Consider the following 26,108-nt stretch of genomic DNA (forward strand, 5'->3'; position numbering starts at 1 on the left):
ATTCATTATCTCTAAAAGAGCAGCGAACCTCAAAAAAACGAGCTGTACAATTAACGCACTTTTTGACCAACTAAGCACCTTTAATGATTTAGAGGGGCTTGAAATCCTAACCACTAATATCATGTATAGGCTAAAGCAAAAGGAGAAGGAAATAATAACCAAGAAAATGCGAAAATTTGCAAGAGATAATATCCCTATAGACGAGACCTATAGACAAGATCACCCCAATACAAACCATAGCCCCACTATTAATGATAAATTCATAACTCTTGATGAGTATAATCGGTCCTCAACACAAAATTTATCAGAGACATCAATGGTGTTTTCCACATATAGTAATTCAACACAATATACACCTGTCTCAACTCGAACACAACCAAAATCTTTACAAAATCAATCAGTAGAGGTAAATGACATTTCCAACCACCTCTACTGCCAAGAGGATCCGCCAACTAGTATAGATTCTCCCTTTATTGACACCGAAAACATCCCCACCACCAACAGATATTCGGAACTAACTGCATTGGTGGAGGAATCAGATAATACCAATAATTGGGAGGAATCCACCCCATCAGGAAGTAATGTTTTGCAGGTAAATTTACCTAGCAGATCTATGAGTACATTATCAGGTATGACCAAAAGGGTAAAAACCAATAATCCAATGCACAAAAGGATTCTATTTAGTAATAAAACTCCAAATGGGAAGCAATCAACACTAAAACCATCAGTTTCGAATTATGGCCAAAATTACAAACTTGGCCATAGATCAAAAATAACCAATAACCATGTTACCAAATCCAAAAGACGAGTAGGTCTACAAACACATCCACCCATAAAGGATTTTTTTCATATCCAAAATACAAAACAAAAAGAGGCAAGAGAGGCAGGTCACTCTCCCAAAAGAAAATAAATAAACAAAACCACGCAGGACCCACTAGCACACAAAAATTTTTTAATTTAAGCTCATATCAACCTTCACCAAATGAGGAACAATTACTTCAAAAGGGTTTGAAATTTGCACCAACAGCATTACCAAAACCATTCAATTTATATATTAGCATGAAGAAATATCTCCGGAATTTGGCCCTAAAGAAATATTTTCTAAAAAAAGGGGATAATCATCCAGGGCCCACATACTCAAATACAAGCCCTATACCCTTCATACACACCGAGCTTTCCTTACCGTCTACCTTCAACCCCTTGAATGAATATTCTAATTCATTTAAAACATTTGAGACTCTAGTAACGGCAGAAATAAGAAAAATGAACAATCGACCAAGTAAGACGGTCACTCAAAATCTCAGTGTAGGAGAAAGAAAATCCATCATTCAACTTCAGGAAAACAATGAAATTGTAATCCGCCCGGCTGATAAAGGAGGGGGCATTGTAATAATGGATCGTACTATGTACCATAAAGAATCCTTGAGACTTCTAGGGGATCAAATTACTTATAAGAAATTACTATCTGACCCCACTGCACAATTCATGAAGAGATTGAATACATTAGCCATAAAGGGTACAGCTCTAGGGATTTTAAATAAAAAAGAATGCCAATATATTAACAACAAAACCCCCTCTATAGCAGTGTTCTATCACATTCCAAAAATTCATAAGGATACAAAAAACCCCCCTGGCAGGCCAATTATATCCGGCATAAACTGCCTAACTGCCAATCTATCAAGGTACGTAGACACACACCTACAAAAGTGCATGGCATTATTACCAGCATACTTAAAAGATACCACTCACACTCTACAAATTTTAAATTCATTAGAGTGGAATAGCAATTTTATCTTGGGGACGTTAGACATAAAGTCTCTCTATACGGTTATTGATCCAACAAAAGGATGCCAAGCAGCCGAATGGTCTCTCCATATGTTGGGTTTGTACCACAACTCCCAGATAGCATTTATAGTTGAGTGTATTGAATTATTATTATTATTATTATTATTATTTATTGTTATAGCGCCATTTATTCCATGGCGCTTTACATGTGAGGGGGGTATACATAAAAACAAGTACAATAATCTTAAACAATACAAGTCATAACTGGTACAGGAGGAGAGAGGACCCTGCCCGCGAGGGCTCACAATCTTCAAGGGATGGGTGATAATACAGTAGGCGAGGGTAGAGCTGGTCGTGCAGCGGTTTGGTCGATCGGTGGTTACTGCAGGTTATAGGCTTGTCGGAAGAGGTGGGTCTTCAGGCTCTTTTTGAAGGTTTCGATGGTAGGTGAGAGTCTGATATGTTGTGGTAGAGAGTTCCAGAGTAGGGGTGATGCGCGAGAGAAATCTTGTATGCGATTGTGGGAAGAGGAGATAAGAGGGGAGTAGAGAAGGAGATCTTGTGAGGATCGGAGGTTGCGTGCAGGAAAGTACCGGGAGACGAGGTCACAGATGTATGGAGGAGACAAGTTGTGGATGGCTTTGTATGTCATGGTTAGGGTTTTGTAATGGAGTCTCTGGGCAATTGGGAGCCAGTGAAGGGATTGACAGAGGGGAGAAGCTGGGGAATAGCGGGGGGACAGGTGGATTAGTCGGGCAGCAGAGTTTAGAATAGATTGGAGGGGTGCGAGAGTGTTTGAGGGGAGGCCGCAGAGCATGAGGTTGCAGTAGTCAAGGCGAGAGATGATGAGGGCATGGACTAGGGTTTTTGCAGATTCTTGGGTGAGGAATGAACGGATGCGTGAAATATTTTTGAGTTGAAGTCGGCAGGAAGTGGAAAGGGTTTGGATATGTGGTTTGAAGGAGAGATCAGCATCAAGGATTACTCCGAGGCAGCGAGCTTGTGGGACTGGGGAGAGTGGGCAGTCATTTACTGTAATTGATAGGTTCGTAGGGGGGGTCACGTGAGATGGGGGAAAGATGATGAATTCTGTTTTGTCCATGTTGAGTTTCAGATATCTAGTGGAGAAGAAGGATGAAATAGTGGACAGACATTGAGGGATTCTGGTTAGTAGGGAGGTGATATCTGGTCCAGAGATGTAGATCTGTGTGTCATCAGCATAAAGATGATACTGAAAGCCATGAGATTCTATGAGCTGTCCCAGGCCAAAGGTGTAAATAGAGAACAGCAGGGGCCCTAGGACTGAACCTTGTGGGACTCCGACAGATAGGGGGCGAGGTGAGGAGGTGGTGTGTGAGTGGGAGACGCTGAATGTCCGGTCTGTTAGGTATAATGAGATCCAGGAGAGGGCCAAGTCTGTGATGCCGAGGGATGAGAGGGTCTGTAATAATAGGGAATGGTCCACTGTGTCAAAGGCAGCCGACAGGTCCAGGAGGAGGAGGACAGAGTAGTGTCGCTTGCTCTTGGCAGTTAAGAGGTCATTGGTGACCTTAGTAAGGGCAGTTTCAGTGGAGTGGTGTGACCGGAAGCCAGATTGTAAGCGGTCGAAGAGGGAGCAAGAAGAGAGATGGGAGGACAGTTCAAGGTAGACGTGTTGTTCCAGTAGCTTGGAGGCGTATGGGGGAAGTGATATAGGGCGATAGCTAGATACAGAGGATGGGTCAAGAGAGGGCTTTTTGAGGATAGGTGTGATGGAGGCATGTTTAAAGCTTGAGGGGAAAACACCAGTTGTTAGTGATAGGTTGAAGAGATGGGTTAGGGTTGGGATGAAGACTGTGGTGAGGTTTGGGATGAAGTGGGATGGGATCGGGTCGAGTGCACAGGTGGTGAGATGTGATCTTGAGAGTAGAGTGGAGAGTCGATCTTCTGTAATGGTGGAGAAGTTGGGTTTGAAGGTGGAGGCCTGGGAAGTCGGGAGGAAGGGCTCTGGGGGTTGTTGACCAAAACTGTCCCTGATGTTATCAATTTTCTGCTTGAAAAATGAGGCAAAGTCTTCAGCTGAGATGAGTGGGGAGGGAGGAGGTGCTGGGGGGCGGAGGAGAGAATTGAAGGTGTTGAATAACTGTTTAGGGTTGTGAGACAGGGAGGATATGAGAGATGATAAGTAGGTTTGTTTAGCTGTGGCGAGTGTGGTCTTGAAAGTAGTGAGGGACTGTTTGAATGCGATGAAATGCTCGTTGGAGTGGGATCTTTTCCATCTGCGCTCAGCAGCCCTGGAAGCTCGCCTCAGCTCTTTGGTCAGGCTGGTGTGCCAGGGCTGTCTGTTGATTTTGCGAGTTTTGGTATGTGTAAGTGGGGCAGCGGATTCCAAAGCTACAGCTATTGTGGTGTTATATAGAGCGGCAGCGTCATCCGCATTGTGTAAGGAACTTATATCTGTAAGAGGGAGGAGGGATTCGGAGAATGAGTGTAGGTCAAGGTGTTTAAGATTCCTGCGAGGGTGTGAAAGTTTGTGGGGTGGGGATTGTAGACATGGAGTGAAGAGGGAAGAGAATGTGAGCAGGTTGTGGTCAGAGAGAGGAAGAGGTGAGTTAGAGAGGTTAGATAGGGAGCAGAGGCGGGTGAAGATGAGGTCCAGTGTGTGGCCATCTTTGTGGGTGGCTGTAGAAGACCATTGAGTGAGGCCGAAGGAGGAAGTGAGAGATAGAAGTTTAGTGGCAGCTGAGAGGGAAGTGTCAATGGGGATGTTGAAGTCGCCCATGATGATAGTAGGGATGTCCGCGGAAAGGAAATGAAGTAACCAGGTGGTGAAGTGGTCAAAGAAGGTGGTGGCTGGCCCTGGGGGGCGGTAGATGACAGCCAGTTGGAGGTTGGAGGGGGAGTAGATGCGCACAGAGTGCACCTCAAAGGAAGGGAGGGTAACAGAGGGTGGCAGTGGGATTGGGGTGAAGGAGCAGGTATCTGACAGGAGAAAACCAACTCCTCCACCATGTTTGCTGCTGGGGCGGGGGGTGTGAGAAAGGTGGAAGCCGCCATACGAAAGTGCAGCAGGAGAGGCTGTGTCAGAAGGGGTGAATTCATCCTCAAACACAACTACTTTTCATATGATAATCAGTACTATCTGCAGACACATGGCACTGCTATGGGTACGCGATTCGCACCAAGTTTTGCAAATATATACGTAGGTATGTGGGAGCATAATTTCATCTTCAAAAATAGTAGTCTCCATAAAGGCCTGAGATTATGGAGACGATTTATAGATGACACACTCTTCATCTGGGATGGTACACTTATAGACCTGCAGACATTCATTTCCAGCCTTAACTCAAATTCATTCGGGCTGGAATTTACACCTGCTTATAGTAAGACAAGTGTTAATTTTCTAGATCTAACCATCTGTGTAGAAAACAATAGATTAATTACTAAAGGGTACCACAAGGAGGTGGACTCAAACAGCTATATCCATATAAGTAGCTGTCACTTACCAGTATGGTTAACAAACATACCCAAGAGTCAATATATGAGGGTAAAAAGAAACTGCACAAATATTGAAGATGTTCACAAAGAAACAGAACGTCTGACAGATCAGTTTAAGGAAAAGGGATATGATTCCCAAATATTAAATGAAACTAAAAGGGAGGTAGAAAATATGTCCAGAACTTCTCTAATATACAAATCCCGCAATAGTAATCCTTCACCAACCATCCAAGATCAAATCAAACAATTACCTATCATCACACAGTTCCATGCAGGCCATAAGCAATTTAATAATATCATACGAAAATATTGGCCAATATTACAGCAAGATAAACATATAGGGGATTTATTGCCCATACGTCCTAGATTTGTGTACACTAGAGCAAAAAACCTTGGACTTCTGGTAGCACCTACTACAAAAGCCATTAAATCAGCAACAGGGTCATCCCTACGTCAATCACTTATTACCAACCAAAATATGCAGTTGTCTGGTTTTTTGGCATGTGGGAGATGTTCTTGTTGCAAAAGAACAATGACACAAAGGAAATTACATACTTCCTTTTTAGATATGACTAAAAACGAGTTCACTATTAGAGATGTAATAACATGCCAAACAAAGGGAGTGATATATATGCTCAGGTGCCCCTGCAATAAAATATATGTAGGTAGAACCAAGAGACGGTTAATGGATAGAATAAAAGAACACTTGGATAATATCAGGAAAGGTTTTAAAGGACATCCCTTATCACGTCATTTTTTGGACAGACATAATCAATCCTATAAAGGGGTATCCTATTGTGGAATCCAGGTGGTCCCCCAGAACCCCAGGAGGGGAAACTTTTTGAAAGCTATGTCAAGGGTGGAATCCAAGTGGATTTTCACCCTTGACAGCTTGGCTCCGAAAGGCCTAAATCATGAGATTGAGCTACATGCTTTCTAAATCTAGCTGGGAAATATCAACCCACCTATATTATCTTTTATCCCCTCTTCTTTTCCTAATCTTTGACATACCAACTATGTATACTACAATTTATGACAATCATGATATACCAATCGTGTATATGACAACCTTTAATACCCCCCATTTTTACCCCCCTCTTTCATAGAGGGTCTCTCTCTTTCCCCTTTTTTCTCTTGCAAATTACCCCCCCCCCCTTTGTCTCTGCCCCTGGTCCCATGGACCCTTTTAAAAATAAAAATAAAAATAAGTGAGGCAATGTTTGCATTTTTATAAAAATATACACATATATATATATTTCTATCCTCATTTTTATTCATTAAGTCACATTTTTTAGTATTCATCGTAATTAATTTTTTAGTATTTATTGTGATAAATTTTTTTCATTTTAAATGTATTAATATGATGGAGGTTTATTTAATTTAATTTATTAACAATAAAAGTTAAGTTTTATAGATGATTATTCATATTCTCCTCTTTTAATAATCTACTAGATGGATTATGATGATACATTTTATAGTATACAAAAAGTGCTACAACCCCATTGGTTCCATTAATCAGTCCAAAGCAGGGTTAACGCAAGTCATTAATGATTATCCATTAGCACCACAACCTGTTTAAGGATGATTGAATGCAGCTGGGAGACCTAATATATAAGGACGGGCAGATAGACACTTGTCATAGCCCTGACGAAGAGGGAAGCCACCCTCGAAACGCGTTGGTTTGTGCCTTCTGTGCTCCCGTCCTTGTTTACCTAGCTTGTGACGTCACATAGCTCCGCCCCCCATCGCGCCGCGTCCTCGCTGTTGCTTCCGGCCGGAGCACACGAGGTGCCGGCGTTCTCCCGCTCCCCCGCTACGTGCGGTGCAGCCTCATCCTCCCCGTGTGCAGGGATTTTCTGCGCCAACAGCCACCACCTAGGCTGATTGCGGCACTCAGCAAGCGGTACAAGTAAGTAAGTCCTGTTCGGACTGACCGTTTATTATAACATCACTATATCAAGTGGTTTTCTTCCTGTCTAGTGCCTGACATAACCAGCAAACCCTGCTCCTGCTTCATCCAACTAGCAGGAATTACCACAAGCACTCTACAAGTGAAAGTTTTCTTTACAGCTAAAGCCTCATTACTATGCTTACATGAGAGGATACTGTTCCTGCTTACTTCTTACACACAAATATAAGTAAGTGCAGTGGCTACTCCATAGCTGTGATTTTTTTATCACGGTTATTAATACTAATTGTATTTAATTTTATTTGGTCAGCACTGTGAAAGTGGGCTATCAGCAAGCACCACAGTAAACACCACGGTACCAACCTGAAGGAAATAGCAATATTCAGTAAATCATAGTGAGTACAGTTAATTCATTAAAGTTTTAGTACAGGATATTAACACTACTGATATTTTAATCTTATTAATATATTCTTTTATTAGTATCACTGAGCAGTACAAGAAATCACGAATACAACATCACAGGCGAGGTATCCGCCAGACAAACGCTCTATATCACTAAGAATATTCCTCAAAATTCCTTCAATTAAAAGTAAGTATTGGTTTATAAACCCCCTTTTCCCCCCCCCCCTCCCTTTTATATCTGCTCAGTATAGCGCGGTTAGGTATTTTATTATACAATTCTTTGGTTTCAAACAGGAATTGACACAGTCCTGTCTCCCTATCCGCTGCATCTGAGCTATTTTGTGGCCGGGTAGCTCCCGTGTATATTTTACTCTATCCATTCTTAGAGAGCCATCAGGCGGCTATGCTTTGTTGTTCTCATTATTAAACAGTGGGTCTCTTATTCTGTTATTGCATATGCAGTCAGTGGCACGGCTGCCCAAAATTTAGACGCACCCCAATAAACCATTGAACAGATGTCCTGGATGGCCGCATGAAAACAAAGTTCCCATTAATCTTTTTGGTCCTCCCATACTGATTTTCTATGCATTGAATGCAAGGCCTGCCCTGCAGAAAAGTTACACGCACCCCAATAAGCCTTTGAACCAAGGTACTGGATGGTCACATGAAAACAAATTTCCCATTATTTATTTGGTACTCCTGTACTGTTTGCTTATGCATTGAATGCAAGGCCTGCCCTGCACCCAGTTGAAAGGAGCCGGTCTCCTATACTTGTAATGCCCATGCAGTAAGTGTATGGGCTGACAAACATTTCCCCCGGGAGTACACATCAACATACTGTGTAAACATTTTTTTTTTACGAGCATCATAAACACTCTTGAAAACAATAACGTGGTTTCCTACACAGTTGCTGCTGGGAAGGTGCAGTTTTGTAGCAGAAATATGGCGGACATGCTTTAGGATGAAGTGATCTGGAAAAGGGGCATGATGATGGCAGGAATGGGAATGTATAGGATTAATAACGGGGTCTCTGGGAGGTCTGAGATCCAGGATTCAGCCTCCAATAATTAGTCATTTACCCACCAACAATTACTATAATGCATTTGATATCCATCAGAAGATAGGTGTAACAGATGCCTGTGAGAAATTGTTTGCCAAAGACGCACGTTTCCATAAAAAGGGTAAAGTGCAATATGCTAGTCAGATGCTTAATTCTAGAAAGCAGTAGATCACTTTTGGTGGAAAACCAACCAAACTGATGGATGCTCATGAAAAACAAAGTTTAAGGCTGTGTGCACACGCTGCGGATTTAGGTGCGGATTCATCCGCGCGGATTTTGTAAAATCCGCAGGTGAAACTGCAGGTCAAAGTACCTGCGGTTTTACCTGCGGATTGCTCTGCGGTTTTGCCCTGCGGTTTTTCATCTCCTCAATGGAGGAGATGGCAAACCGCAGCAGAATCCGCAGAAAGAATTGACATGTCAATTCTTTCTGCGGATTGAAAACCGCAGATAATCCGCGCGGAAAATTCCGCACCGTCTGCATTGCGTTTTTTGATTCCCGTAGGGAATCATGGTACTGTACACCGCAGCAAAAACTGCTGCGGGTCCGCAGCGGCCAAAACCGCTGCGGAACCGCAGCAAAATCCGCAGCGTGTGCACACTCTCTAAAGAGGAGTGCACCTACCATAACTATCAACTCACCCCTGGCACAAGGTTGTTCATCTTCACCCATACATGTTACCAAGACCATCAAAATTTCACAGACGAAAACTATTTCTTCTAGTGTAGCAAACACTGTTAAAGGAATGTGAATAAACGTAGATAACCACAAACCTGGGAAACCACAGCTTTCCTCTTTACAAGATATGGACGATGATGGTATTGAGGATGACTTGGAACTTTCCAACATACCCATCAATAAGATGAAGATCACAGCTGCCAACACTGCGCAAAAAAGGCCCAGAATGTCTGGAAATTCATTTTCTCTTGAGCAAACTTTACCTCTTACTAAAGTGGTACAGAATGATACATACACGGCTCCCATGTCTACTCAGCACTAGATTTCACCACCTTTATTGCACACAAAGGCTCTAACCAACAGGTCACGGACACTTGTCACAAAGGAGGACAGTTCTTCTGTAGGGCCGACTCCAAAAGAGTCTGTCTTTAGCCGTTTAGAAAGCTCAAAAATGACTGTTAAAAACTTGGATCCAAGAGTCACAGAGGAAGATATTGTGTAGCTTTTCTGTGTATGTGGTGCCTTGAAGCGGGCCTGCTTGTTGCGTTCTGGAGTTGTAGAGGTTGTGTTTGTAAAAAAGGAAGATGCAGTTGGTGCCTACAAAAAATACAACAATAGATATCTAGATGGACTACCAATGAAATGCAATCTACATTTGAATGGTAGTGTAATAACATCAGAGGAGCCCATCCTTCTAAGATTAAGTATCACCCCATCAAAGAAGGAAGGTGAATCTACAAGAAACACAACCTCCTCCTCTTCCAGTATTGCTTCAAATCCTCCCGCTGAAGTTGATCCTGATACTATCTTAAAAGCACTCTTTAAATCCTGAGGGTTATCAGCAGTCATCCAACCAACTGCATTTAAGATTAAGCTCTGATGAGACCACCACAAATTGGAGACTGTAATAAGAGAGATTCCCAATTCACATATGGGCCCAGAGACTCTTTAAAATAAACATCTTTCATTTTGCTTCTTGGGTTTTGTTTAGCGCTGATCATCACCAGGTAGTTGATGTTTGAAGTAGTCTGGCATCAGACATTGGACAATCTATCCTGTTCCTATCATTGTAGTACAGTTCACCTGCATTGTGGGGCAGTTGCGTTATTGCATAAGGAATTTCTATGTTCCCCTTGCTCTATTATTCTGATACAGGACAATTATGGTTTGACTGTTATGTCAAGGGAGGCTAAATGTTGAATAACTTATTTAAATTTCTTCAATGATATGTTTCTACTTAAAAGATAATCTTTGATGCTTTGTAGTTTTAATATCTGGATTTCTACTACTGGATAAGAAGACCTGCATATTCCAGTAAATGGGGGGGGGATTACTAAGTGTCCACCGACTGTGTTCTTTTCTAATAAAGTTTTTATGCCTAATTAATGTTTCACAGTGTGAAAATATCATTCAGATCTCTACAATCGTAGGCAATACTTATTGCCCTGCGGCTGAAGTATGTTGTGCTATCTGTGATCGGAATGCAGAGAAATGCTGAAGGGACATAGATCATGCTAATAGTGATCTAAATACTTATATGTGTACAGAGGAATGCTGCGAGGACATAGATTGTGGTTTTCTATCAACTTCATCTGCATTTAAAAATTTGTGTTTAATGCTGGTAATAAAAAAATTACTCCAGTGTAGGCAGGGCGCAGTGCAATACCACAACTATCTATTTGCTCTTCCTGTACAACCCTATAATTTTTTTAATTGATATTTATTTGTACCCTTTATTGGGAGAGGGGTCCACAAGAAACGATAGGTGAACTCTGCTGACACTAAAAACACCCCTTTGAAAACGATTACGTGGCTGTTGCATCACAGAACACGATCACCCTGGTGATCTAGTGGTGGTGTCGGAAGAGACGTGGAGGATGGCCTACTAAAAATCTTTTCCCAATTTAAAGGAACGGGTCTTTTATGGTTGTAATGCCCATACACTAAGCGTATGGGCTGCCAAACATTCCCCCCCGGGGGGTACACCTCAACATACTGTGTAAACATTTTGTATGAGTATCATAAACACCCTTGAAAAAAATAACTTGGCTGTTGCATCATGGAACATAATCACCCTGGTGATCTAGTGGTGGTGTCGGAAGAGACGTGGAGGATGGCCTACTAAAAATCTTTTCCCAATTTAAATGAGTGGGTCTCCTATGGTTGTAATGCCCATACAGTAAGTGTATGGGCTGCAAAACATTTCCCCCTAGGGGGTACACCTCAACATAATGTGTAAATATTTTGTACGGCATCATAAACACCCATGAAAAAAATAACGGCTCTTGCATCACGGAATACGTTCACCCTGGTGATCTAGTGGTGGTGTCGGAAGAGACGTGGAGGATGGCCTCCAAAAAATATTTTCCCAATTTAAAGGAGGGGGTCTCCTATGGTTGTAATGAGCATACAGTAAGTGTATGGGCTGCCAAACATTTCCCCCTGGGGGGTACACCTCAACATACTGTGTAAACTTTTTTAATACAGGCATCAAAAACACCCTTTAACACAATAAGGTGACTGTTGCATCAAGGACCATGGTCACCATAGTGATCTAGTGGTGGTGGCTGATGAGGATCAGTAGAAGACGGAGGATAACATCAAATAGGCAAAATCAGGAAGCATATACCCATGTGTGGATGTGAAGAGGTGCATGGGAATATACCTCCCAAAAAATGACAGTGGATGTGAGGTTATGTTTCACTGTTAACATTCAGTGGTGTAGAGAAGTCTGGTCCAATCCAGACCTTGTTCATTTTTATAAGAGTTAGCCTGTGAGCATTTTCAGATGACAGGCGGATGCACTTATCAGTTATAATTCCACCAGCAGCACTAAAAACCCGCTCTGACAAAACGCTAGCAGCAGGGCAAGCCAGGACCTCCAAGACATAGAGAGCCAGTTCATGCCACTTGTCCAGCTTGGATACCCAATAATTAAAATGCACAGAGAAATCACGGAGGATGTTGGTACGGTCAGCAAGGTACTCCCTCAGCATCTTCCAAAACTTTGCACTCCTTGTGAGAGTACCCTGCGCCTCTGGGCCAGGGCGATGGGAGGGTCTGAGAAAAATCTCGCAGAACTTTCCCCATGTTCCCCTGCCTCTGCTGGATTGGGGTTGTGTCTCTATCGACCGTACTCCTTGGTTTTACAATGAATTGTGACCTCTTCCACCAGCGTTTTCAGGTGGGAATTTTTTAAATAATTCTGCAACAATGGCCTTCTGGTACTGCACCATTTTAGTACACCTGTCTGCCTCTGGAAGAAGAGATAGAAAGTTCTCCTTATAGCATGGGTCTAGAAGTGTCACCAACAAGTAATAACTGTCACCCAAAATTTGGAGAATAAGAGAGTCACTGGAAAAGCAGCCCAATATAATGCATGCCAGACTGCTAACAGGCAAGACTTCAGTGTCCTCACCAAGAGGACGACTGACCATGCTTTCCTCCTCCTCATCCTCCCTATTCTCAGGCCATCCATGCTGAACAGACGGTATGACAGTTGTGCTTGTAGTACCGTCTATAGCACATGTTCTTCCTCCTCTTCCTTATTGTCAACCAATCCATGCTGGGATGACATGAGGCAGTGCTGTGTGTAATCACCCTGTATGGTTCCTTGCAACATCTTATCATGCTCCACCTGCAATGCATCCTCTTTCATTGTGAGCAGAGAGCTTTTCAGAATGCAGAGAAGCGGGATGGTGACGCTAATTATGGCATCATCGAGGCTCACCATCTTGGTGGACTCCTCAAAGTTTTATAGGATGGTACATATGTCGGACATCCATGTTCACTCCTGAGGTCTTATGTGTGGAGTCTGAGCTGAATACCGATGGTCTTGTTGATGCTGGTAGTCAACAACTGCCCTCTTCTGCTCACAAATCCTTTCCAACATATGCAGTGTAGAGATCCAACGCGTGGGGACATCACACACCAGTCGGTGAGCCGGCAGCTGAAAATGCTGCTGAAGCACGGCAAGGGCAGCGGAAGCTGTAGCTGACTTTCTAAAATGGGCATACAGGCGACGTACTTTGACAAGCAAATCCTGCAGCTCCGGGTAGCTTTTGAGAAACCGTTGAATAACGAGCTTAAGCACATGGGCCAACCATGGTAAGAGTGTGAGCTCACCTTGCCTCAGAGCCGCCACCAGGTTCTGGCCATTGTCACACACAACCATGCCTGGCTGTAGGTTCAATGGTCTCAGCCACAGATCTGCCTGCTCTTTCAGAGCTGTCCACATTTCTTCAGCATTTTGGGGTTTGTCACCTAAACATATTAGCTTCAGCACAGCCTGTTGCCGCTTGGTTGAGGCAGTGCTGCAATGCTTCCAGCTTGTGACTGATGTGGTCATTTCAGATATGGAGGCTGAGGAGGAGGTACAGGAGCTGTAGACTGTAGGGGCAACCCTGATTGACGTAGGGCCCTCATTCTCGGCGTTGGGAGGACGTGTTCCATCCTAAGGTCCGACTGGGTCCCAGCTTCCACTATGTTAACCTAGTGTGCCGTCAGCGAAATGTACCATCCCTGCCCACAAGCACTTGTCCATGAGTCTGTGGTTAGGTGTACTTTCCCAGTAACAGCATTGTTGAGGGCATGGGACATTTGCTTGTGTAATGCTGGGACTGCACACCAGGAGAAATAGTGGCGGCTGGGGACTGAGTACCTTGAGATGGCCGCCACCATCAGATTGCAGAAAGCTTCTGTCTCCATGAGCCTCAAAGACAACTTTTCAAGCGCAAGCAGATGAGAAATGTGTGAATTTAGTACTGTGGCCTGTGGGGAGTTGGCTGCGTATTTACGCTTGCGATCCAATGTATGTTCAACTGAACGCTGTGCTGGGACAAGGACGTGGACGTGCTTGATGATGGTGCTAGTTGAGTGTATGCAACAACAGTTACATGGCAGGAGGTATCTTCCCAGGCACCATGGACATGGGATTGACTTCCACCGCACAACAGCGGAAGAAACAGTGGTGTCACCGCAGACAGTGTTCCTGGACCCTGGGGATCGACCCACAAAGTCGGGTGCTTTTCTGCCATGTGCCTGATCATGCTGGTGGTGGTCAGACTGGTAGTTTTTCTACCCCTGCTGATGTGGGACTGGCAGGTGGTGCAAGTGGCCTGTTTGAGGTTATCGGATGAGTCTTTATAAAACAACCAAACTCAGGAAGACCTTACAGTTGTACTGCCAACTTTCGTTGTGTTGGTTTTATGAGGAACGGTTGCCCGCCTTCTGTCTGTGGCCACCACATTTCTTCTTCTTGCCTCCGTCTCCCTCCCTCTGTGTGCTGCTGTCCTTACTCTACATGTCCTCCTGCCAGGTTGGGTCATCCACAACCTCGTCTTCCACTTCCACACACTGGTCCTCCTCCTGACTTTCTGTCAATTGTGTCTCATCATCGTCCACCTCTTGTAACAAGTTCCCACCGTCGCCTTCATGTGACCGTGGCTGCTCAAATATTTGGACATCGCTACATCTCCTCTTGCCCCGCTTCAAGTGGAATGGGCGAGAGGCCCGAATCTATAAATGGAAAAGTGAGCAGCTCTTCAGAGTGTCCAAGTGTAGGATCAGTTGTCTCTGGGCACTCGGCATGGTGGGAGGAAGGAGGATCAGGGTGAGGAATATGCGGTCCAGACTCATGGCTACTCAGGCTTGGCCGTGTGGAAGACAGGGTGGTAGTGGTGCCAAACTGACTGAAAGCATTATCCATTATCAAACCAACAACTTTTTGACACTTGTTGTGAGTTCATTTTCCCATTCGTCACTGAGGTCTGGTGAACTCCCTATTCTGGTAAAAGAAGGTAATGAGCCTGATTATCAGGCACCTGAGTCTAATGAGGATGACTGGCTGAGTGGAGTCACGGACTGGATATAAGGCTGCCGACGCCCTTCTGCCCTGCGGGTGATTTCTCTGTGGACTTCTAGGACACCAGTCTGATTCCTGCTCCTCTAAAGCTAAGTTTTCTGTTTTGCCTGTTAGCATTTTTGTTTTGTTTTTTTTGTTTTCCTTGCTTTTCTGTACTCTGCCATTCCCTGCTGGGGTGAGCCGAATCTCCTTTTGCCTGTAGCTCTGTCTTCAGAATATTCCTGAGTACTGAGTAGCGTCTTCAGGGCCTTTTTCACTGTCAGTCTGTTGGCTCTTATTTTTATAGGGTTTTTCACGGATTGCAGACAGCAGCCTTCCTGTCCTTTTCTATCTAGTTAGCTTGGGCCCCGTCTTTGCTCAGTCTATCTTTCTGTCTGTGTTAGTATTTTCATCTTGCTTCACCGTCATTATATGTTGGGGGCTGCCTATTGCTTTGGGGTCTGCTCTGGGGCAGTTTAGATTTCCCCTTTCTTTCTTTAGGCCTATTTAATTCTCCGGCTGTGATCGAGGGGTCTAGGGCATCGTAAGAACCCCCCACGGCTACTGCTAGTTGTGTTGATAGGTTCAGGGGTCTGCAATCCGATAGCTACCAACTTCTCTGGTTTTCTGGACTTAGCTAGCATTTCTGTTTTTGCCTCCTACGATGACTCAATCATAACAGAATCACCCGCCATACCGCAGATCCAAAAGTACTCAATAGCAGGAAAGAATTGTGTTTAAAAAAAAAAAAAAAAGTGTGTGTATATTCTTTCCTCTATATCTCTGAGGCCGTAGGGGGAATTTTTTTTTCTCTCTCAATGGAGAGAGCAATTGTTTGATCGTGTGGAGCAGCTCGCTGCGGAAGTGCTGGGAATTTCCGCCTACCTTGCTCGTTCGCATGCTGTTGAACCAAAGATCCCTACACCTGATGTATTTTTTGGGGATCGATCTAAATTTTTGAGTTTCAAAAATAATTGTAAATTATTTTTTGCCTTGAAGCCTAACTCGTCAGGGAGCTCCGCGCCGCAGGTTAAAATTGTCATCTCTTTGCTGCGTGGCGATCCCCAGGATTGGGAGTTTTCTTTGAAACCAGATGATCCTATTCTGACTAATGTGAACGCATTCTTTCAAGCTTTGGGGTTGTTGTATGACGAACCTAATGCTATTGATCAGGCTGAAAAGACCCTGTTGGCATTGAACCAGGGTCGAGATTCTGCAGAGTTGTACTGTCAAAAGTTACGAAAGTGGGCGGTCCTTAGTACCTGGAATGATAATGCCTTGGCTGCTCTCTTTCGGAAGGGTTTGTCAGAAGCCGTAAAAGATACTATGGTGGGATTTCCTGTTCCCTCTGGTCTGGACGATTCTATGTCATTAGCCATTCAGATTGATCGGCGTTTATGTGAACGCAGGATTGCACGAGAGGTGTTGCCACCGGTTGAACAGACGTCTGAACCTATGCAATGTGATAGAGTTTTGTCTAAGGCGCAACGTCAGGAGTTCAGAAGGCGTAATAAGCTGTGTTTTTTCTGTGGAGATGCCTCGCTTATTATTTCTGTTTGTCCTAAACGAGAGAAACGCTTTGCATACACGTTTTCTGTTGGTGGTGTTCAACCTAAGTTTCTTCTGGCAATTACTCTGATCTGCTCCCTGTCCACATTTTCCGCCAAGGCTTTTGTGGATTCGGGAGCAGCGCTAAACCTAATGGACTTGGATTTTGCTAAACGTTGTGGATTTCCGATGACACCTCTGCAGACGCCTATCCCTTTGAGGGGGATTGATGCTACTCCTTTGGCTAAAAATAAACCTCAGTTTTGGACCCAGGTGGTCATGCGGGTCGCCCCAGACCATCAAGAAAATTGCAGATTTTTGGTATTGCATGGTCTGCATTATGCCGTTGTTCTGGGGTTTCCCTGGTTGTAAATTCATAATCCAGTTTTGGATTGGAAATCTGTGTCTGTGGTGAGTTGGGGTTGTCGGTGTGCCTTTAGTGAGGCTCCGGTTTTTTCCACCTCTCCTCAGTCGCATGATGTTCCTGACTATTTGGCGGACTTTTATGATGTATTTACTGAGAATGAGTCTGCGTCCTTGCCTCCTCATAGGAGTTATGACTGTGCAATTGAACTAAGCCCGGGGTGTAAATTTCCCAAGGGTCGGCTCTTCAATTTATCTGTACCCGAGCACGAGGCTATGCGGTCCTATATTAAGGAGGCGTTGGAGAAGGGTCATATTAGACCATCCTCTTTACCCTTAGGTGCCGTTTTTTTTTTGTGGCCAAAAAGGATGGTCCTTTAAGGCCTTGTATTGATTATCGTGCCCTCAATAAAATTACTATTAAATATCAGTATCCGTTACCCCTGATTTCAGATTTATTCTCTAGAGTTAGAGGTGCTTGCTGGTTTACCAAGCTTGACCTCAGGGGGGCATATAATCTTATCCGCATTAAGCAGGGGGATGAATGGAAGACGGCGTTTAATACTCCGGAGGGACAGTTTGACTACCTGGTGATGCCTTTTGGGCTCACTAATGCCCCTTCTGTCTTCCACTGCTTCATGAACGATATTTTCCGAGACTTTGTCGATAAATTTTTGATTATCTATCTGGATGATATTTTGATATTCTCCAAGGATTGGGATTCTCATGTGGAACATATTCGGACTGTGTTCCGGATCTTGAGGGAGAATTCCCTGTATGTCAAAGGATTGAAATGCCTTTTTGGAGTACAGAGGATTTAATTTTTGGGATTTATTTTGTCTCCGTCAACTATTGAAATGGACCCGGCCAAGGTACAGGCCATTTATGATTGGGTTCAGCCCACTTCTTTGAAGGCCCTCCAGAAGTTTTTGGGTTTTGCTAATTTTTATCTGAAATTTATAGAAAAATTTTTAGTATTGCCAAGCCATTGACTGATCTGACTAAGAAGGGTGCTGATGTGTTGAATTGGTCTCTTGAGGCTGTTGCTTCCTTTCAGGAGCTGAAGCGAAGATTTACCTCCTCCCCAGTTTTGCGGCAACCTGATGTCTCACTCCCGTTCCAGGTAGAGGTGGATGCTTCTGAGATTGGTGCAGGAGCTGTTTTGTCCCAAAAGGATCCTGTAGCATCTAAAATGAATCCCTGTGCTTTCTTTTCTCGAAAGTTCTCTCCATCTGAACGTAACTATGATGTGGGGAATCGGGAACTGTTGGCCATGAAATGGGCATTTGAGGAGTGGAGACATTGGTTGGAGGGAGCTAAACATCAAGTTGTGGTCCTCACGGACCACAAGAATTTGATTTACCTAGAGTCGGCTAAATGCTTGAACCCTAGACAGGCTAGGTGGGCCTTGTTTTTTACACGTTTTGAATTTGTGGTCTCTTTTCTTCCTGGAACTAAGAATGTCAAGGCAGACGCCCTCTCTAGGAGTTTCTTTGCTGATTCTCCTGTGGTGACTAAGCCTGCTACCATCTTAGGCGAAGGGGTAGTTCTTTCTGCCATCTCGCCCGATTTGAGACTTGCTCTGCAAGAGTTCCAGGAGGACAAACCTGAGCGTTGTCCCAGTGGAAAGTTGTATGTTCCTGACCAGCAGAAGAAGAGAGTGATGTCTGAAGTTCATTGCTCTGCATTGGCTGGTCATCCAGGTATTTTTGGTACTAGAGATCTGGTGAGTCGCTCTTTTTGATGGCCCACCTTGTCTCATGATGTCAGGAATTTTGTGCAGTCCTGTGGGACTTGCTCCCGGTCTAAATCTTGTTCTCGCTCTAGTGGGTTGTTGATGCCTTTGCCGGTCCCCAGGAGGCCATGGACCCATATTTCAATGGATTTCATCTCTGATATGCCGGTCTCTCAAAGAATGACTGTTATTTGGGTGATTTGTGATAGGTTCTCTAAGATGGTTCATCTTGTACCACTCCCTAAGTTGCCATCTTCCTCTGAGTTGGTGCCCCTGTTTTTGCACCAGGTGGTTCGCTTACACGGGATTCCTGAGAACATTGTATCTGACAGAGGAGTTCAGTTTGTGTCTAGATTTTGGAGGACTTTCTGTTCCAAGCTGGGAATTCAGTTGTCCTTCTCCTCTGCTTTTCACCCTCAGACCAATGGGCAGACAGAGAGAACAAACCAGACCTTGGAGTCGTATTTGAGATGTTTTATTTCCGCTGATCAGGATGATTGGGTTTCATTTTGCCCTTGGCCGAATTTGCTTTAAATAATAGAGCTAGTTCTGCCACTTTGATGTCACCTTTTTTTTGTAACTTTGGGTTTCATCCTCGATTTTCTTCAGGGCAGGTGGAGCCTTCTGCCTGCCCAGGTGTTGACACTGTGGTGGAGAGAATGCACCAGATCTGGGACCTAGTGGTGGATAAGTTATCTCTCTCCCAGGAAAAGGCCCAGCGGTTTTCCAATGGACATAGGACCATTGGTCCCCAGTTTAAGATTGGTGATATGGTGTGGTTATCAGCAAAAAATATTGCTATGAAGGTGGCTTCTCCTAAGTTTAAGCCTAGATTTTTTGGACCTTACAAGATTTTGGAGATTATTAATCCGGTCTCTTTTCGTTTGGCTCTTCCTGTCACATTTAAAATCCATAATGTGTTCCATAAGTCCTTGTTGAAGAGGTTTGTTGAACCAGTTGTTCCTGGGGTGGCACCTCCAGACCCTGTATTGGTTGAAGGTAACATGGAATATGAGGTAGAGAAAATACTGGATTCCCGTCTGGCTAGACGGAGACTCCAGTATTTGGTTAAGTGGAAGGGTTATGGTCAGGAGGATAATTCCTGGGTCTCTGCCTCTGATATTCATGCCAAAAGATTGGTGCGTGCATTTCATCGGGCTCACCCTGATCGCCCTGGTGGCGTGGTTGAGGGTTCGGTGACCCCTCCTCAAGGGGGAGGTACTGTTGTGAGTTCATTTTCCCCTTCGTCACTGAGGTCTGGTGAACTCCCTATTCTGGTAAAAGAAGGTAATGAGCCTGATTATCAGGCACCTGTCTAATGAGGATGACTGGCTGAGTGGAGTCACGGACTGGATATAAGGCTGCCGACGCCCTTCTGCCCTGCGGGTGATTTCTCTGTGGACTTCTAGGACCCCAGTCTGATTCCTGCTCCTCTAAAGCTAAGTTTTCTGTTTTGCCTGTTAGCATTTTTGTTTTGTTTTCCTTGCTTTTCTGTATTCTGCCATTCCCTGCTGGGGTGAGCTGAATCTCCTTTTGCCTGTAGCTCTGTCTTCAGAATATTCCTGAGTACTGACATAGCTTTTTTGAAGCCTAGCGTCTTCAGGGCCTTTTTCACTGTCAGTCTGTTGGCTCTTATTTTTATAGGGTTTTTCACGGATTGCAGACAGCAGCCTTCCTGTCCTTTTCTACCTAGTTAGCTTGGGCCCCGTCTTTGCTCAGTCTATCTTTCTGTCTGTGTTAGTATTTTCATCTTGCTTCACCGTCATTATATGTTGGGGGCTGCCTATTGCTTTGGGGTCTGCTCTGGGGCAGTTTAGATTTCCCCTTTCTTTCTTTAGGCCTATTTAATTCTCCGGCTGTGATCGAGGGGTCTAGGGCATCGTAAGAACCCCCCACGGCTACTGCTAGTTGTGTTGATAGGTTCAGGGGTCTGCAATCCGATAGCTGCCAACTTCTCTGGTTTTCTGGACTTAGCTAGCATTTCTGTTTTTGCCTCCTACGGTGACTCAATCATAACAGACACTGCTCTGGGTTCAATAGTGGTGTTAGGCGTCGGATTCCTGGCACTGCACAGCGGGAATCCAGAGCCAGACATCCTGCGGTCTCCCATTCTTCCTCGACCGCTCCGGGTGTTGCTCAGCAAACACGGCGAGCCAGGCTTGCTGCTCAGACTCGCTCTGGCAGCCTGGATGTTGCTGCCACCTCTGGTGCAGCAATGGCAGCGCAACCTGCTTTGCAGGGTACCGCTCCTGAGGCTAAGTCCTCATGCCGTGCTACTGGGCATGCCCGCAACTTGACCTCTCACTGAAGAGCAGGGGTCACATGCTCAGGTCCTGCGTCGGATCTGATTGGTCCTTCCCAAGCTAATGGAAGGTTCCGGAAGCGCATCGCTATAAAAAGCCCGCAGGGCGGCTCGGCGATGCGCTAGTGTAGACATCTTGCTATGTGTGTGAATGGTGATGGATGCATGGACTGGTGGCTGACTCATTATGAAACCCCTTCCCTCGGATAATACGATTGGTGACAGAGTATTTTCTTAGGTCAGCACCAGGTAGAGGCAAGCTACGCCACAGTGCTCCTTCGCCTACACTAGCGTCCGTCGGTGCCCAGTCCTCGGCGCCGACACTTGCGGCTATAGTTGCCGCTGCGCTGCATTAACAGCAGCTATTGGTGTTCACGGCTGCGACGCCACACGCTGACTCCTGTGACGATAACAGGGCCAGCACCTTTGTATATGTTTCTGGCAAGTGACTCTGTGTCTGAACAGAGCCGCTCCTAGTGTTCGGGTGACGTTAACCCGTGCGCACTACTTCACCTTCTGGTGCATCTGCCATTGCCCAGCAGCGGTCATACCAACTACCGCACGGTGGACCCCGGGCGGCGAACGCACCTCTTATTATTTTTTATCTGGTGCGTTCCGCCGACCATAACATTACACTAGCGCCAGGGTCTGGCTGGCAATGGCAGACGTGCAGCAGCTGCAGCGCTACATTCGGCAGCTGGAGAGCAGGTTGGCGGCTATCGAGAGCACCAACTCAGCTGCGAATGCTGCGCTAGCTGCCGCCCAGACGGTCGCTGAGGCCGTCTCACGTGTACCCACACTCTTGCCCTCGCCGACAATCTCTTCCCTCCCACTCCCCGATAAGTTTTCGGGTGAAAGCGCCACCTGTAGGGGATTCGTCAGTCAGTGCTCCATTCACCTGGAGTTGCTGGCTGCACGGTTTCCTACAGAGCGGGCTAAGGTGGGCTTCATTGTCTCCTTATTGTCTGGCCGGGCATTGCAGTGGGTCACGCCATTGTGGGAACGTGATGATCCTGTGGTTCAGGGGCCTGCTCAGTTCCTCGCGGCTCTGAAGCAGGTCTTCTTAGGACCACGGGTCACGCACGATACGGCTCTCCAACTGTTGTCGTTAACACAAGGGTCACTCTCGGTTAGCCATTATGCTGTCCGGTTTCGGACATTGGCTTCCGAATTGGAGTGGCCGGACAAAGTATTAGTCCCAGTGTTCTGGAGAAGCCTAGCTGAGCACGTCAAGGATGCTCTAGCTACCCGAGATATTCCCACAACTCTGGAGGAACTGATCGCCGTCTCCACCCGTATTGATCTCCGGTTCATGGAGCGCGGGTTGGAGAGGACTCTATCCAGACGTAAATTTAACCTGGCTCCCACCTTTACCGAACCGCTGAGCCATTCCACACAGGAGTCTCCCTCCACCGAGCCCATGGAGGTATCTCGCACCGGCACTAAGCCACGTCAGGTGCGGGGCTCCGTGCGCTGTTATCACTGCCAACACTTTGGCCACACGGCTGGCACATGTCCTCAGCGGCTGAAGGGATGACCCCGTTCCATGGTTGTAGGTGGTGGCCAGTCCCAGATGGAGTGCTTTTCGCCTAAGCCGGTATTCCAGGGTACCCTAGATAACGGTTCCTCCACCTGGGAGGCAGAGGTCACTCTGGATTCCGGGGCCGAGGGGAACTTTATGTCCTCGAGTTTTGCCCAGAGTAACACTATCCCTCTGGTATTACTCCCACAACCTCTGACCATCAGGGTGGTGGATGGGGCACCATTGCCATCTCGAGTAACCCATCAGACGGTCCCACTCGGTCTCGCCATGTCCCCCTCACATCGGGAGACCCTGTCCTTGCTTATTATGCCTCATGGCATCGATCAGGTACTCCTTGGGGTTCCCTGGCTTCGTTGTCACTCCCCTCACATTGATTGGGCTTCGGGGAGAATATTGGGCTGGAGCAAGGACTGCGAGGGTAGGTGTCTCAGGAACAGTCTTCAGGTAGCATCTACGGAGCTGCCTACAGACCTCTCCACGCTCCCTGAACCTTACCATCAATATGCGGACGTATTCTCTAAGAAGTCCGCGGAGACACTCCCGCCACACCGTCCCTATGACTGCCCGATTGACCTCCTGCCAGGCACAGAACCTCCTCGAGGTTGTGTTTACCCATTATCTCTCCCGGAGATGGAGGCAATGTCCCAATACATCCGGAAGAACCTGGCACGGGGCTTTATCAGGAAGTCGGTGTCACCGGCCGGGGCAGGCTTCTTCTTCGTTCAGAAGAAGAGCGGAGAGTTACGCCCTTGCATCGACTACCGGGGTCTCAATGCCATCACGGTAAAGAATAAGTACCCTCTCCCGTTGATCTCCGAGTTGTTCGACAGGTTGCGTGGGGCGCGACTCTTTACTAAGCTAGATCTACGAGGGGCATACAACCTGATCCGTATTTGCGAGGGAGACGAGTGGAAGACAGCTTTTAATACTCGGGATGGCCATTATGAATATCTGGTCATGCTCTTCGGCCTTTGTAATGCGCCCGCTGTCTTCCAGGACTTCATCAACGACGTCTTCCGTGACATGCTTTCTACCTCGGTGGTGGTCTATCTGGATGACATCCTCATCTTTTCGCCAGATTTGCCCACCCACCGGAAAGATGTCTGCAGGGTATTTGACCGCCTACGGGCGAATTCCCTGTTCGCCAAGCTGGAGAAGTGTCAGTTCGAGCAGGAGTCCTTGCCATTTCTGGGCTACGTCATCTCGGCCCAGGGGTTGGCTATGGATCCGGCCAAGCTGCAAGCGGTTATGGACTGGCAGGAACCCCATTCTCTTAAAGCGGTGCAGCGCTTTTTAGGGTTCGTTAACTATTATCGCCAGTTTATACCCCACTTTTCCACCCTGGTAGCTCCTTTAGTTGCTCTCACGAAAAAAGGAGCTAATCCTAAGGCGTGGACCGAACAGGTTTCTAAGGCCTTTTCCTCCATAAAGTCCCACTTTGCAGGCGCTCCCATTTTACACCGTCCCGATGTGGATAAGCCGTTTATCCTTGAGGTAGACACTTCTTCCGTCGGTGCAGGAGCAGTCCTTTACCAAAAGGATGCTCAAGGTCGGAAACATCCCTGCTTCTTCTATTCTAAGACCTTCTCACCGGCGGAGAAAAATTACTCCATCGGCGACAGGGAGCTGCTGGCCATGAAATTGGCTTTTTCCGAGTGGAGACATCTCCTGGAGGGAGCCCGGTTCCCCTTTCAGGTCTTCACGGACCATAAAAACCTGGTCTATCTTAAGACGGCCCAACGCCTGAATTCCCATCAGGCCAGGTGGTCGCTCTTCTTTTCTCGCTTCCGCTTCACCCTACACTACCTCTCCGGGGAGAAGAATGTCCGAGCAGATGCCCTCTCACGCTTGGTGGTCTCAGCGGAGGAGGGAGAAGCGGAGCCTCGGTTAATTCTCCCTCCGGAGAGTTTTACGACCGTGGCTCCATAGAATCATAGCATCATAGAATCATAGAATCGTAGAGTTGGAAGGGACCTCCTGGGCCATCTGGTCCAACCCCCTGCTCAAAGCAGGATTCGCTAAATCATCCCAGTCAGATGTCTGTCCAGCCTCTGTTTGAAGACTTCCATTGAAGGAGAACTCACCACTTCTCGTGGCAGCCTGTTCCACTCATTGATCACTCTAACTGTCAAAAAGTTTTTTCTAATATCTAATCTGTGTCTCCTCCCATTCAGTTTCATCCCATTGCTTCTAGTCTTTCCTTGTGCAAATGAGAATAAAGTTGATCCTTCTACAATGTGACAGCCCTTTAGATATTTGTAGACAGCAATTAAGTCTCCTCTCAGTCTTCTCTTTTGCAAACTAAACATTCCCAAATCCTGCAACCTTTCCTCATAAGACAGGGTTTGCAGACCGGTCACCATTCTGGTCGCTCTTTTCTGAACTTGCTCCAGTTTGTTGATGTCTTTTTTAAAATGTGGTGCCCAAAACTGGACACAATATTCCAGATGAGGTCTGACCAAAGAGGAGTAGAGGGAAATAATGACTTCACGTGATCTAGACTGTATGCTTCTGTTAATACATCCTAGAACTGCATTTGCCTTTTTTGCTGCTGCATCACACTGTTGACTCATATTCAGTCTGTGATCTATTAGTATACCCAAGTCTTTTTCACATGTGCTGTCACTTAGCCCTATTCCTCCCATTCTATATATGCTTTTTTCATTTTTATTGCCCAGATGTAGTACTTTGCATTTCTCCCTGTTAAAAACCATTCTGTTAGTTACTGCCCACTTCTCCAGTTTATTTAAATCTTTTTGAATCCTCTCTCTCTCTTCTCTAGTATTAGCTATCCCTCCTAGCTTTGTGTCATCAGCAAATTTAATCAGTTTACCCTCAATTCATTCATCTAAATCGTTGATAAAGATGTTGAACAATACAGGGCCCAGGACAGAGCCCTGTGGTACCCCACTTGAGACATTCTTCCAACTGGATGTGCAGCCATTTACGACCACTCTTTGGGTCCAATCACTAAGCCAGCTATGAATCCACCTAACAGTTGCCTTGTCCATTCCATACTTAGTCATTTTTTCAATAAGGATTGTATGAGAGACTTTGTCAAATGCTTTGCTGAAGTCAAGATATACTATATCTACAGCATTTCCTTGATCCACCCAATCAGTGATACCGTCATAGAAGGAAATTAAGTTAGTCTGACATGACTTATTAGTTACAAACCCATGCTGACTCTGTTTGATCACTTCATTCTTATCCAGGTATTGACTTACATGTTGTTTAATAATTTGTTCAAAGATCTTTCCTGGTATAGAAGTCAGACTCACCGGCCTATAGTTGCCTGGGTCCACCTTCTTCCCCTTTTTGAAGATAGGAACAACATTTGCTCTTCTCCAGTCTTCTGGCACTTCTCCTGTTCTCCAAGAATTTTCAAAGATTATGGAGAGTGGTTCAGAAATTTCTTCTGCTATCTCCTTCAGTACTCTGGGGTGTAATTCATCTGGACCTG

General features: G+C 45.6%; 1 protein-coding gene and 1 pseudogene across 1 annotated transcript in view; both read left to right on the forward strand.

The window, feature by feature from the left end:
• The window catches only part of CPZ (carboxypeptidase Z), a 196,117-nt gene that overhangs the window by 135,129 nt on the left and 34,880 nt on the right, over positions 1 to 26,108 (forward strand). The gene's annotated exons all lie outside the window — the stretch shown is intronic.
• On the forward strand, positions 8,516 to 10,192 carry LOC141088468 (polymerase delta-interacting protein 3-like; annotated as a pseudogene).

This window comes from Dendrobates tinctorius, unplaced genomic scaffold, assembly GCF_039654945.1.
Source record: "Dendrobates tinctorius isolate UK_male_01 unplaced genomic scaffold, ASM3965494v1 ptg000039l, whole genome shotgun sequence".
Taxonomy (NCBI): Eukaryota; Metazoa; Chordata; class Amphibia; order Anura; family Dendrobatidae; genus Dendrobates; species Dendrobates tinctorius.